Source organism: Chiloscyllium plagiosum, chromosome 3, assembly GCF_004010195.1.
Source record: "Chiloscyllium plagiosum isolate BGI_BamShark_2017 chromosome 3, ASM401019v2, whole genome shotgun sequence".
NCBI classification, from domain to species: Eukaryota; Metazoa; Chordata; class Chondrichthyes; order Orectolobiformes; family Hemiscylliidae; genus Chiloscyllium; species Chiloscyllium plagiosum.
The window spans coordinates 23079690-23092452 of record NC_057712.1 but is presented as its reverse complement, the minus strand read 5'-3'; the positions used below and the strand labels follow the sequence as shown (position 1 = coordinate 23092452).

The window sequence follows — 12763 nt, the reverse complement described above, 5'->3', positions numbered from 1 at the left end:
ATTTCCAGCACCTCTTCTCTACATACCTCAAAGTCATCCATTCTACTTAATTGTGACTCAGTATTCACATTGACAATAATGTCCTGTTCCTGATTGAATACTGTTGAAAAGTATTCATTCAGTGTCTCCCCACTCTCTTCAGCCTCCACACGCAACTTCTCACTACTATCCTTGACTGGACCTATTCCTACCCTAGTCATTCTTTTATTCCTGACATACCTATAGAAAGCCTTGGGGTTTTCCCTAATCCTACCAACTAAGGACTTTTCATGTCCCCTCCTTGCTGCTCTTAGCTCTCTCTTCAGGTCCTTCCTGGCTACCTTATAACTCTCAATCGCCCCAATTGAACCTTCACGCCTCATCTTTACATAGGCCGCCCTCTTCCATTTAACAAGGGATTCCAATTCCTTATTAAACCACGGCTCCCTCACACGATCCTTTCCTCCCTGCCTGACGGGCACATACTTATCAAGGACACTCAATAGTTGCTCCTTGAACAAGCTCCACATATCAATTACACCCTTGCCTTGAAGCTTACTTTTCCAGGCCACACATCCTAAGTCATGCCTCACAGCATCATAATTTCCCTGCCCCCATCTATAACTCTTGCCCTGTAGTGCACACTTATCCCTCTCCATCACTAGAGTAAAGGTCACCGAATTGTGGTCACTGTCCCCAAAGTGCTCACCTTGATAGGATATAGGCCAAGCACAGGCAGGTGGGATTAGATTAAATTACCTACAGTGTGGAAACAGGCCCTTCGGCTCAACTAGACCCTCTAAAGAGTAACCAACCCAGAACCATTTCCCTAACAGTATGGGCAATTTAGCATGGCCAATTCACCTGACCTGCACATCTTTGGATTGTGGGAGGGCATCTTCAACCACATGGGAGGGGAACTTTTGGTCTTGAAAGAAGGAGGACCCGGAGGAAACCCACACAGACACGGGGAGAATGTGCAAACTCCACACAGGCAGTTGCCCAAAGCTGGAATTGAACCTGGGACCCTGGTGGTGTGAGACAGCAGTGCTAACCACTGTGCCACCGTGCCACCTAAGTTTAGTTCGGGATTATGGTTGGCATGGGATGATTGAACCGCCTGATTCTACCTCCTACCCAGGATCCACAAGCCTGACTACCCTGACCGACCTATCGTCTCAGCCTACACCTGCCCCACCGAACTTACCTTCACCTACAATGATACTGTCCCATCCCCCCGGTCCAGGAACTCCCCGCATACGTTCGGGACACCACCCACGCCCTTGACCTCCTCCAAGACTTCCGTTTCCCTGGCCCCCAATGCCTCATCTTCATCATGGACATCCAATCCTTCTACACCTCCACCTACCATGACCAGGACCTCCAAGCCCTCGGTGTCTTCCTCTCCTGATGTCCCCACCAGTATTCTTCAACTGACACTCTTATTCATTTTGCTGAACTGGTCTTCACCCTCAACAATTTCTCCTTCCAATCCTCCCACTTTCTCCAGATGAAAGGGGTAGGATGGTCACCCGCATGGCCCCCAGCTATGCCTGTCTCTTTGTCGGTTATGTAGAATGGTCCATCTTCCAGAGTTACACCAGCACCACTCCCCACCTCTTCCTCCATTACATTGATGACTGCATCGGTGCCACCTCATGCTCTCAGGAGGAGGTCGAACAGTTCATCAACTTCACCAACACATTCCCCCACAACTTCAAATTCACCTGGACCATCTCTGACACCTCCCTCCCCTTCCTAGACCTCTCCATCTCCATCCACGAGGACCGACTAAACACTGCCTTTTTTTATAAACCCGCCAACTACCACAGCTACCTGGATACACTTACTCTCACCCTACTTCCTGCAAAAATGCCATTGCGTATTCCCAATTCCTCTGCCTTCACCATATCTGCTCTCAGGAGGACCAGTTCCACAACAGAACACACCAGATATCCTCCTTCTTTCAAGACCGAAAGTTCCCCTCCCACGTGGTTGAAGATGCCCTCCAACGCATTCGTCCACATCACGCACCTCCGCTCTCAAACCCCACCCTTCCAACCACAACAAGGACAGAATCACCCCTGGTCCTCACCTTCCACCCTACCAATGTCCACATAAATTGATCATCTGCCGACATTTCTGCCACCTACAAATGGACCCCACCACCAGGGATATATTTCCCTCCCCAACCCTATCCGCTTTCTGCAAAGATCATTTCCTCCGTGACTAGCTGGTCAGGTCCAAGCCCCCTAACAAGCTATCCTCCCTTCCTGGCACCCTCCCTTGCCTCCGTAGGAATTGCAAAACCTGTGCCCACATCTCCTCCCTCACCTCCATTCAAGGCCCCAAAGGAGCCTTCCACATTTATCAAAGTTTCACCTGCACTTCCACACATCATTTATTGTATCCGTTGCTCCCGATGCGGTCTCCTTCACATTGTGGAGATTGGATGCCTCCTCGCAGAGCCCTTTAGGGAACATCTCTGGGACACCCGTACCAATCAACCCCACCGTCCCGTGGCCCAACATCTCAACTCCCCCTCCCACTCTGCCGAGGACATGCAGGTCTTGGGCATCCTCCATCGCCGCTCCCTTACCACCCAACGCCTGGAGGAAGAATGCCTTATCTTCCGCCTCGGGACCCTTCAACCTAAGGGCATCAGTGGACTTCACCAGTTTCCTCATTTCCCCTCCCCCCACCTTACCCCAGTTCCAATCAGCCAGCTCAGCACCATCCTCAAGACCTGTCCCATCTGTCAATCTTTCTTCCCACTTATCCACTTCATCCTCCTCTCCGACCTATCACCTTTACCCTATCTCCACCCACCTATTGCACTCTTAGCTATCTTCTTCCCAGCCCACCCCCTCCAATTTATCTCTCCATCCCCAAGGCTCCCATCCTCATTCCTGGTGAAGGGCTCTGGCCCCAAAACGTTGATTCTCCTGCTCCTCGGATGCTGCCTGACCTGCTGTGCATTTCCAGCAACACACTCTCAACTCTTACCTCCAGCATCTGCAGTCCTCCCTTTCTCCTGGTTGGACCAAAGGGTCTGGTTCCATGCTGTATGACTATGAGATACATGAATACCACAACCTGCAAGTTCTCCTCCAAACCACAAAATATATTACCATTCCTTCACTGGTTCAAAATGCAGGAATCTCCTCTCCAATGGCATTGTGGGTCAACCTGCAGCAAATGCACTGCAGCGGTTCAAGAAGGTGGCTCACCATCACCTTCTCAAAAGCAATTCGGGATGGGCAATAAATACCTGTCATGCCAGAGGTCACCATATCCCACAAGAGAATTGTTAAACATTTTTAATTTTAGACCAATTGGAGTTAATCTTTGTGTGGCCCTGTACATTGGTCAAAGCAGCCCACCAATCAGGTGGAGGTGAGGTGCAGGACATCCAGCAGCATCTCGGTGGAACAAACCCAATTGTACTTAATTCAGAGAGATACACCATGTTATCACAAGGGAAGATCAACAGCGCCCAGCAACAAGCAGAGTAATTTTTGCTTGGTCAGGAAGAGTTCCTTGAGCCCCATACAGAAAATCATTTCAAGAACTAACCTAGGGCATTTAATTGTCGCCTCCCACTGCCTTTTGGTCACCAGGTGGACTGCAGCGGTTCAAAGAGGCAGCTCACCACCACCTTCTCAAGGGCAACTAGGGATAGGCAATAAATGCTGTCCAGCCAACAAAGCCCACAGCCCTCAAATGAATACAAAAAAACGCCTCACCACACAGGTGGATTTACGCAAAATGTTTACTGCCCATTAGAACACTGAAATTACAACAGGTCACTGACAAGTGGTGTTCCTGCCTAGTTACAGTGAGATTACCTTGTGTTTTTTTTCCACCCTACTTAAAAATCACACTACAGCGGAGAGCAGTCAGAACGGAATTGCAATCTCAGTACTACAGAGTGATTTTGGTCTTACTACCTCTCCATGTCTGTCAACAAAACAGGGTGATAATGAAAACAAAGTTGGCTCTATTACATCATTAATGCAGAGTAAAAGTCAGAAACAGGGAGAAAATTGAAGACTGACCAATGGCTGGCCTATTCTTACACATTACCTGACAGCATTTGCAAAGGTTTGGGAGTGAGAACTTTGATTGTTCCAGTTGCCATAGATAATACATGACCCCAAGTACCCAACTAATATAGGTACATTAGGAACAGAAGTAGGCCACTCAGCCCCTCGGGTCTGCTCTTACATTCAATTATGTTCTGGCTGACCTGCACTTCAACTCCACATCCCTCGATACGCTTACTGAGCACAACTCTATTGCTTGAAAGCTCCAGTTGTCCGAGCAAAGAGACATTTTAAAAAGTATATGCTTCTTGAAAACTAATATATTTGCATTTCACAATATCTTATTTTTAAAAAGTAGATTAGTCAATGACTTTGCACACTCTGTGATGTACTGCGTGGCTATCTTGTACAGCAGAGTCCAGGTTTGATTCTGTGCTGAAGTGGCTGATCAAACCGGAGACAACAGTCAAAACAGGAAGAAATAAAATAGAAAGTTACATTAGCCACAAGACACAGAGCAGTCTGACAAAATATTTGGGCATAGAAGCAATAAAGTGTTAATTCCTGACCAATAAGGGATGCTAAGCAGAAGGCACATATTTCTCCACAGTGGGAGTGAGGGAACTGGTGGGGGAGCGGTGATGATGCTGATGGAATTCAACTTGTTTCCTTAAGGGAGGAGCTGGGCAGTAGAGCACAGAAAACCCAAAAGTCAGTTTAATTTGAAGCCTGTAGAGACTTAACTGTGTAACATGCAACCTTACTGACAGGTTTCCTTTTTTAAAATAACCCTGACTGACAGGGAGCAGTTGTGCTGTGATCAGATCGAACAAAGTCATCGGACTGGTTAGATCTACAGGCCAACTGGAGGTGAATCAATTCTGTTGAGTGTCATGATCCTTGGTAATGGGAGGTGATCAAAGGCCAATTTTGGAGAGGGGTGCTCCTGGGGAGGTGACAGAATGGAAATCACAGGCCTAAGAAGAGGGTGAACCAAGAAACCTTGGATGGTGAGGAGTGGACCAGCCAGAAGCAATAAAACGGATGATGTAGGATTCTTGTTTGACATTGCAAGGGCACCAATAAGTTTATGACTGACTCTCAGAAAGGATTGGACTGGGTGTGAGTTCATAAAGATCTGTAACCTGAATCCAATCCACCCCCAACCCACCCATTTCCAGTTTTATCAGATATGCGATTGGGATGGCAGACAGCCAGAATGCTCACAGATGGCAGGTAGTCACTTTAAATTTAACAGGCAAGTCTCATTTGAATTCACTTGTTGAAACTGAATGCTAGATGACTTAGTTTTATGAGACTCTGGGTCTAAACGTAGCTGAAGGGCTGCTGGCACAGGAGACATAGCTCTTGACTCACCTTTTGAATCCAAAAATGCCATGTGGACAACCCACATGAGAATGCCAACTTTTACTGTTAGTCTCTGCTTCACTCCCGATCCATCCAAGGTTTCTTGGTTCACCCTCTCCTTGTAGGCCTGTAATTTCCATTCTTCCCACCTCCCCAAGAGCACCGTTTTCCTCATTCGGCCTCTGATCACCTCCCAGCCCAAGACCATGACCCCCAACAGAACTGATTCATCTCCAGTTGGCCTAACTAGTTCATGACCTTCTTTGATGTGATCCATACAGAACTGCTTTCAGTCAGGATTGTTTCCAAATGGGGAAGTCTATCAGTGATGTTCCATTTCACACAGTTATGACCCGAGAATGAGATTGGCAATGGCCTTTTTTGTCAGGCACCCATCAATGGAAAGGAATTAAGGTAAAGACACACGCAGGAGAGTTAAAAAAAGTAATTAATTTTTCAAGACAGTAAAATAAACCAATACTTACCAGAAGATCATTCTTCAGTAAGGTATTAGCATCCACACTGATGTACTGAGCTTTGCTTTACCTTGGGGCATTCTATTCAATGATGAAAAATGCAAGTATGGGCTGCCATAGAAATATTCATTGTCCATTTCAATCCATTTCTGCTATGCATTCACACTGGTGGACCAGAACTTCTCTTGCATTCCTGCCAAGGCATGTCACAAATGCAATTCAAGTTCTAAGATCATTCCTTCTTCCCCAAGATATAAAAGCAATGGGCTGTATTTGATACTGAGAATTTTATCAGTTAACAGACCCATCAATGTCAGATGTGATGTGATTTTTTTTAAAGCAACTCTAAATAGCTCTTTATGTTTCTGTGTGTTAATTTTCTGTTTGCCTTTAATACTACAGGGCACACTGAAATACTGTTCGACCAGCAAGTCTATTCCTGTCAAGCCTCTCGCTTGTATTCACAGGTAGAGATCGAGTATAGCATGATTACTTGATCAAATTGTACAGCATAGCTGTGCCTAGTCTTTTGCACAGTTGGCATTAGCACACGTTTCCAGCAGGCATTGCTGGATGGCAGACAAAAGCAGAACGCTTCCCCAGTTTTCCTCTACTGCATGCAGAGTTGCTGCAATGCTCTCTCTGTGGTCATGAACCCTGGGCTTTCTCTGACTACATGTCTAAATACCACATCAAGATGGTGCATTTACTAAATTTCCCAACGAAGGATGTGTTAACTATGATTCAAATTATGAGCAACCCAAATACTCGAGAGACTGGGACAGATCACCTGAAAAATAGAACAATAAGCTGCCGTTCTTGATGCACCAGACATTTCATAATGACATTTCCTTCCTTAGCAGCTTACTTCAAAAGAACAAGACCACAGCAGACAAGGAAAAAGGAGACGCCAGTGAAAATGAACACAATTCACAGCAAGAAAACATTTTAGTTGCATTGCATATTAAATAATACTAAGCCCATTCTAGAAGCAGGGATGTTTTATGAAATTATTGATGTTCCCAGATACAACAGCTAATTTATTCATGGCACACAACCTTTTTTTCTCTACCCTCTTTTCAATAGAGTTTGGTAATGTTTTAATATTGCAGACATTATTTACATTGCAAGGAGGTCTTTGCAACTGCCCTGCTAAGCAGCATTGCTTGGGATTTTCCTGTCTAGCAACAGAAATGCTACATTGCTTTCTCAAGCATGAGTATGTGATTGTTATTAACCACTTGGTTACTGATTTCACTGAAACATCATTGCTTGGGGATTTTTTGATTTAAATTTTATATTCTCTTATAATCTTCATCCACATAAATGCATTAGATACTTCATTTTTTAAAGGTATAATTTCCACATCTCCTTAAAATTGCAACTGAAAGTAATAACAGCCAAAAACCTGTATGTCTGAATAATGGTTAAAATACTAAATTGAATGCCTACTATATCTGAAAGCATCACTGCACAATCACTACTGATTTCAAAAAAAAAGCAAACTAGATAGAGAGGTTTGTGATTTCCTTTTTCCCCTTCTCATCTTGTTCTGGTTTTTCAATTTATCTAGCTTCCTTTCTTATCAAAGTACTGCTGCTGATTCTGTAGTGCCTCATTCTATTTTGGATTAAGGTTCTTCAGCAACTAGATCAGTATGTGCATGATCTAACTGAATGCCAAATGAGGCCTTTTACCACAAATCGAAACAGGGATTTCTGTGAATACTCATGAAAGAGCAAAGCAGATATTACAAAAATCAGTCAGTAATCACTTTTTTTAAACGAATTGAAAGAAAAGACTGAAGAAGATGAGGAAAACTCTAATGTTCAAAGTCTCCAAATAGAGCTTTCATTTTATGGTTCTGTACCTGAAGTCGTTTGGTGACGTGAATTTTCTTTGGTCCACACTTTGCTCTTCTGAGCCTGTTACAACAGCTGTGATTCCACGCCTGCCGATTCACCAGTTTTCTTCTGAATTCATTTTCTATGGAAAATGAGAGAAGATAAAATCCAAACCAGGAAAACAGTGTGTAAAAACCAAACAGAAAGGAATTATAAAAAATACAGTGTATTTACTTCTTTTGTTTCCAGTAAAAAGGAATGGTAGTAGAAGAAGTCACATCTTTTTTGTAACAAAAAAATATATACTGCATTATTTTCACGTCAAGCTCCAAATTCAATGATACTAATTAAAATTGGTATATTGCAATAACAGACGAAGTGTTAATGGGGCAGCAGTCAAGTGTGTCAGGAAAATGAAGGGACCCTTGGGGGCCTGGCACGGTGTTTATAATCAGCTAAAATCAGCATCCACAGGAGAGCTGCTCTACCATAAATCTCCTAATAGCTTGAAAGCACCACTGCAGATTTGAAAGGAACAAAATCACTTCCAAGTATTATTTAACCCTGCTTGCTACGATATAAAAATCCAACGAAGTAACCCTTATTTTGCGTAGTAATCTGTCAGAAATAAGTTAGTTTTTTTAGATTGTGCAGATAAATATTCAAGGCTAGAAGGACGATATTTTCAAGGCTTCTACTTTGAACTTCACACTTTGTTACTTACATGTTTAGTCAATATCTGCTGTAAAATTATTATTTTCATTCTCATCCTTTTGTTCAAGCAGGAAACCATCTTTCTAAAATCTAAACAGAAATCTTGGAATAGGCATCCTCTAAAAATAAGCTGTTTATCTCACAACAATTGCAAATTTTGGTGGAACTATCTTTCTATTCTTCATTAAAATGAAACAGTACTCAGGTTAAATCTAATTTATTTTTGTCGGCTGCAGCTGTTAGAAATGTTGTTCCTCCTGCCGTCTTCCATGAGAAGAGCGTGCATTTGTGTTTCAGCACCTAGGACAGCAGCCACAGACAGACTCAATCCGCACCAGCGATTTGACAGTCATTGTTTATTTCGGGACTATCGCAAATGAATCAAAACTGAACAAAAAGTTAGGACAGGGCTGCAGATTTACTGTTCCATCTTTCAAATTTCCTCTCCGAACAACTGCTTTAATAATCCAAACTGTTAATTATCCATGACCAGTCAATGCATTTTGGTGCTATTTCCATTTGGACTCAAGGGTGTTGTGTAAAATATGGAGCAACCACAGCGGGTAGAAACGTTTTAGGAGTTGCATACGGTCACATCTCTTACACACGTTATCACTGATGTTTCTTTCCGGTGGTGGGGGAGGTGGAGAGTGAATAAAATGTCTACCACAAGATTAATGTTTTCAAGTACAGGGTTAAGGAGAGTTTTAGTATTTGTGATTTGCCTACACCCCTATTTTTAAAGAGGCATTTTTAAATACATGTTTGATGAGCTTCACAGACAAATATTCTGCAAACTCCCTTTGGAATAGTGGGGAGCATGCTTTGTGAAAATGTCATCTGCCTGTGCTGCAATTATTGACACTTCAGCAATCATGTTCACAATGCAGAATGGGTCGAATTCAGGTGAGTACCAGAACCAGCAATCATTCTCTGGAATGAGAACAAGGCCATTTTCTTTCATTTCCCATCAACACAACTATCAAGGCCTTAATTACAAGGCAAGTGTCAGGCCTGGCTGGTGAAAGGCTTATTATTATACAGCTCAGCGTCAAATCAGTTTTGTATTGATGAGCAGCAGAAATGAGAAAACGAGGCTTGGGCCCACAAGAAAGAACAAAAAGCCTCTGGCCAGACAAAAAAAATAGGCATGTCTCATTTGTAATAGACTGTTTTCAACTGCAGTGGTCATGATGCTTTTCTGGTACCAATCACAAAAGTTAGGTTACACTGCCTCAAATATAGGATGAAAAGTTATTTTTAATTAATTCATTACTTTGACTAATTATACATCAAGACAGCAGAATATTTTAACTTGCCTGAAAAAAAATGACCTTATCTGCTTCAAGGAATTAAACTTTGAACATGCTTCTGCTGTTCCATAAATGATAGAAAAAAATATCCATTTTCTGTTTTATTCTGTAGTTGGGACTTAAAAGACCAGCTCCCATTCCCCCGCCCCATCCAAAAAGAGATGGCCTTCTGTAATGAGTTTTTGTTTTAAATAGCACCACAGCAAAATGAATGTCACTGAGGACAATTAACCATCAGCTGCTGCCTGATACAGTAGGATTAAAGACTGTCCACAAGCTCTGCCAGTTTTAGCAGACACAGAAGTATAGCTTTTTTTCTGAACCTATATGTCACTTTACATTTAAGAAAAATATGTTTTAGCTATCAGTTGCTTATATTAAAGATTCTTATTATCATGCTCATCTTCCACAAATAGTTACCACAAATTGCATCTCTAATATAGATAGGTATGTTCCTTTGTACCTGGTTTTATTTATGTTATGCTGCTTCCTGCCACGACACTTAAAACAAGGGAGTGAGAGAAAGTCATCTATTCATTGAGTCTGCCCCTCCCAAAAAAGCGGAATGATGTTGACTGATAGATAATTAGCTAGAATACCAGGAGAATTCAATTGGTCTTCTTTGAATAGTGTCATTGAGTTTCGAACATTAGATGGGGCAAATGATATTGGAATGAATAAAAAAATTTCTCTATGGCCACACTGGTGGTAAGCAGATCTTGTACTGATAGTAGCAGCAGATGCTGGGGTGTAGGTAGGTCCTGGGCTGCTAAAAGATGAAGGAGGGAAATTTGCAGTGAAATGGAACATTAGCAACCAAAGAAACCTTTGACAAAATAAAAGAGGCCTTGATCATATATGTGCATAACATGAGACATGGAGAAATATTATTTCCCTTTTTTCAAAAGAAAACACAGCTATGCCTAGAAATCAATGCCCAGTTAACTTGAATTCAATTGTTGGTAAACTGAAATACTCTAAAATACAAGTTGAAACTATTAAACACTAGGGCTAATCAGTACAGAGAATCAACAGAACATGTTCACCATATCTCTTCACTTTAGAAATAAGTTACGAAAGAAATTCGTAGATGAGCTTTAAATAATTTTCAAAATGCACACTAAAAGTTTCCAAGCTAGATAATGTACACAATAGGACAATAGCTGACGGATTTTTTTTCTCATATGTGAAAGTTGTTGGCAAGGTTAACATTTTTTCCACAGCTCTCATTGCCCTTTGAACTACCCTTTGGCTTTCTTGGACATTTGAGAGGACAACAAAGAGTCAACTGCATTGCTGTGGGTCTGGAGTCACATGTATGTTAGGCCAGGCGTAATCATCTGTGAGCACCATTACCTAATCAGCTGGGTTTTTAAAACAATACATTGCTGCCCTTAGATCAGTTTTTAATTCCAGATTTTATGTTTCACAGAGGTCTGCTTTGGGGGTTGGGGGTGGGGGGGGGGGGTGGGGTTGCAGGGGCAACTTAAAATTTTCTATTGCACCAATGATGCAGAGTACACAGAGGAGGCTGAGATCTTCTACTTTTGTAGGTGATGAACTTGGAACCCAGAAGGTAGGTACTACCTGTATAGGTAGACTTTTGGCTAGCAGCTCTCACCAGACAAATTTTCCATCTCTGGGGTCTTTATTTCAGGGGAATAACCACTAGTTGACTTGCCACAGCCTCATAGGCATATGGTTCATCACGCCTTCCCCACAATGTTTTGCACCAGTTCTCCTCCCAGCAGGCGAGACCAACACCTCCACAAGAATCTGCCCAGTGGAACAATATGAACATTTGCTAACATGGTTGAATTGTGATGAGAATGATGGAAAACCTAAAGAGATCACCAAACAGGTGGCAGCTGCAGTTCAAGTGAAAAATGTGAAAGTGTTCCACTTCCAAGTAGGGTGGAAAAGGAAACACAACTTAAATGATAAGTTTTCAAGGAAGTAGAGAGACCTCAGTACATAAGTGCACAGTTTAGTCAAATCTTTGTCCTATTCATTATTGGACTACTAGCAAGACCAGCATTGATTGCCATTCTTTAATTGCCCTTGAGAACTCATTAAAGGAAAAATTCTTAAACTGGTGCAGGTAGTGTTGGTCTTGGTATGCCCATAGTGCTGTTAGAGAAGGATTATAGAATGCCTACAGTGTAGAAGGAGGTCATTCGGTCCACTGTGTCTGCAGTTCCTATCTGACTGTGTATCATGACATGTGCTACTTGCCTATCACTTCCCTGTAGCCCTGTACATTTCATGCACTCTTGAATGCCTCAAATTAAACCTGCCTGCACCACATTTCTGGGCAGTACATTTCAGACACTAACTACTCACTGTGTGAAAACAGTTCTTCTCACATTGCATTTACTTCTTTTGCCAATTATTTTAAATCTGTGCTATTTTGTTTTGATTCTATTCTGAGTGGGAATAGTTTCTCCCTGTCTGCACATTGCAGCCCACCCCCCCACCCCACCCCCCAGATGATTTTAAAGCTTCTATCAAATATTTTCTTACTTTCACCTCTCCAAAGGAAACAATCTCAACTTACCCAATCTATCTTCATAACTGAAATTTCTCACCCCTGGAACCAGTGTCTTCCACAAATTCAACATAATTTCAATGTTCTTATACATATTAATAAGGCTAAGGATATATGCACTTTACTAACTGCTCTCTCGAATTGTCTCATTCCTGATGAAGGGCTTATGTCTGAAATGTTGACTCTCCTGCTCCTTGGATGCTACCTGCCCTGCTGTGCTTTTCCAGTGCCATACTTTTCGACACTGACTCTCCAACATCCTCACCTACTCTCTCCCTCACTCTCTCTTTCTCTCTCTCCACCACCTCCCCAACTGTTCTACCATGTTTAATGTCTTACGCATACATACACCCAGGTCTCTTTTCTCCTGCATACCCTTTAGAATAGTATGCTGTATAATAGACTGTGTCTCCATGTTCTTTTGATCAAAATATATCACCTCACACTTCTTCACACAGAAATCCATCTGCCATTT

The 12763-nt window shown here is 42.5% G+C and overlaps 1 protein-coding gene across 11 annotated transcripts in view; it reads right to left on the bottom strand.

Moving 5' to 3' along the window:
• The window catches only part of LOC122541729 (myelin transcription factor 1-like protein), a 438359-nt gene that overhangs the window by 335521 nt on the left and 90075 nt on the right, over positions 1-12763 (bottom strand). For 8 of the 11 annotated variants that reach the window (XM_043678643.1, XM_043678627.1, XM_043678668.1 and 5 more), the window contains one exon: positions 7740-7855. The gene's annotated coding sequence lies outside the window, so the exon portion shown is untranslated. Of the gene's footprint in view, positions 1-5878; positions 6063-7739; positions 7856-7947; positions 8124-12763 lie in introns of those variants that run through there. The other 3 variants (XM_043678679.1, XM_043678690.1, XM_043678635.1) reach the window with 3 other exon arrangements.